The 2,008-nt window shown below is 37.8% G+C and overlaps 1 pseudogene; it reads right to left on the reverse strand.

The window, feature by feature from the left end:
• Positions 1-301: 301 nt before the first annotated feature.
• Positions 302-1,774, reverse strand: LOC149988147 (oxygen-evolving enhancer protein 2-1, chloroplastic pseudogene; annotated as a pseudogene).
• Positions 1,775-2,008: the final 234 nt, after the last annotated feature.

Here is a 2,008-nt window from a genome sequence, read left to right on the forward strand (position 1 = left end):
GTTCTGTTCAAAATTAACAAGTGCAAAGAGTATCTAACTCAATTGCATAATGCTCTTATCTGAAGTCATTCATAGATCACCATTTGCGCCTGACACAATACAAACCAGTGCCAAGTGTTATCAAATCCGATGTACCTCATATCGAGAGACCGAAAAATCAATCCCCCAGTGGTGTCTCTTCAGAAAACGTCCACACTGAAACTATGATTTCTCATTAGGGACACAGACATCATACACGACAATATGAAAAAGCAGCAATGAGTTTAGCGATTAGCACGCACACAAAGAGATTCATGAGTGCTCAGGAGGAACGCTGTTACAGTACATTTGACAATGTGGGTCATGACACAAAGGTGGCACAGGTGTGTACAATCTAAGCCACGTTAAATGAGTTCCATGGACCCTCAACAAACTTCACGCCCTTAAACCATCTCTTGTCGCCAGCTTGAGCCTTAAACGTATACAAGTTGCCATCCTTCACATTGGCAGCGATCAGCTGATGCTTTCCTCCTTCGCCTCCGTCAGCAGTACGTGTTGGCACGCTGAGCTTGTAGTAGGGTCTCCCATTGACATACTCTGAGTTGGCCTGCAGCACTGCTGCGGAGGCCTCAGCATTGTTCATGAAAAACACTCTCAGAAGCAGTTTTTCCTTCGTTGTCTTGCTTTCCGAAGAGATACGCGACTTGTAAGGTCCCACAAGCGTCAGTTCATCATCATCATCGCAGGAATACAATGCTCGACACATTCATAGGTGTGTCTTTACATGGCAGTTAAGAAGCAACAGAGTTTGAATTTTTGGTCCCACTAGAGACGTGTTGACAGCACGTCCTACCTCGTCCAAGAACTTCTCGGGCGCCCCGTATTCAGACATGGAGCTCTTGGTGGTTGGGGAGATTGACACGAACAAGTTGTTCGTAGCATCGAAGTTATCCTCGTATCTGATGACGGTTCCGGGGAATTCCTTCTCCTCGATTGGGTTTCACTTAGAGGGAACACCCAGAGATGCCATTGCCGGTGAAAGAGGTGAACCAAGTAGTCTTCTTAGGAGCACCGAACGCATTGGCTGCCAGCATCGGTATCACCGCAACACTTAGCATGAACACACCATACCACAATCATATTAAAGCACGCACTAATCACGACTTTGTTGCTGTGAGAAGTCACATACTCACTGTAGCTGCATCTTCTCAAATATCCACTTCTTCAAATCCAAACAAACACAATATTTTGAGCAAGACAAAGACAAAGTACTTCACGAACTTCCTCATAGAACTGAAGTCATCACCGAAACTATTAATCAGCACTCTCTCTGTGCTCACGATAGAAGTGAACAATCGCTGCTGGTTGCTAAAACCTGGTTGAAAAGTCTAAACCAATAGGATGGGTGGCCGTCATGAATCATGATGAAAAACGGATTGCCAATGAAGTATGTTAAATAAAACTATAAGTATTCTAAGTTGAGCAAAAAAAAATATTTCATTTTATTTCAAATAATGTAATTTTGGTAAGTCTAGAGAAGTCTCAAACCATTTTGGGTTGGAGAATTTATATTGATGATAAGATTCTTTACTGGTTTATGTCAATATGCAATTTGAATGTTTTCTAAGTCTATTAGAACACAAATTACTCCATTTTAGATTCTACTTTTACATAATGTTCTAGTAAACATTAAAATTTGTTGGATTTCTAGATTCTATTTTTTTGTATCAAGAAATAAAATTGAAGCTTACAATTAACAAAAAAAAAACAAACATACAAAAAAAAATCAATTAAGTAGATTACACATTCAACCTAAAAATAAATAAAGAATAAAATATTTTTTTAACAATTTAAATTCAAATATTTAAAATTTTCATTAAAATTTCTTATTTATATTTATATATATATATATATATATATATAGACTAACGAAAATCTATGCCATTGGAAACAAAAAAGTTATTCATAGATAATAAATTGGAGGGTTTATTTTGTAGATTATGTAATATTTTTTGTTGGTTAACCATTT

This window comes from Physcomitrium patens, chromosome 11 (assembly GCF_059467195.1).
Source record: "Physcomitrium patens ecotype Gransden chromosome 11, ASM5946719v1, whole genome shotgun sequence".
Classification (NCBI taxonomy): Eukaryota; Viridiplantae; Streptophyta; class Bryopsida; order Funariales; family Funariaceae; genus Physcomitrium; species Physcomitrium patens.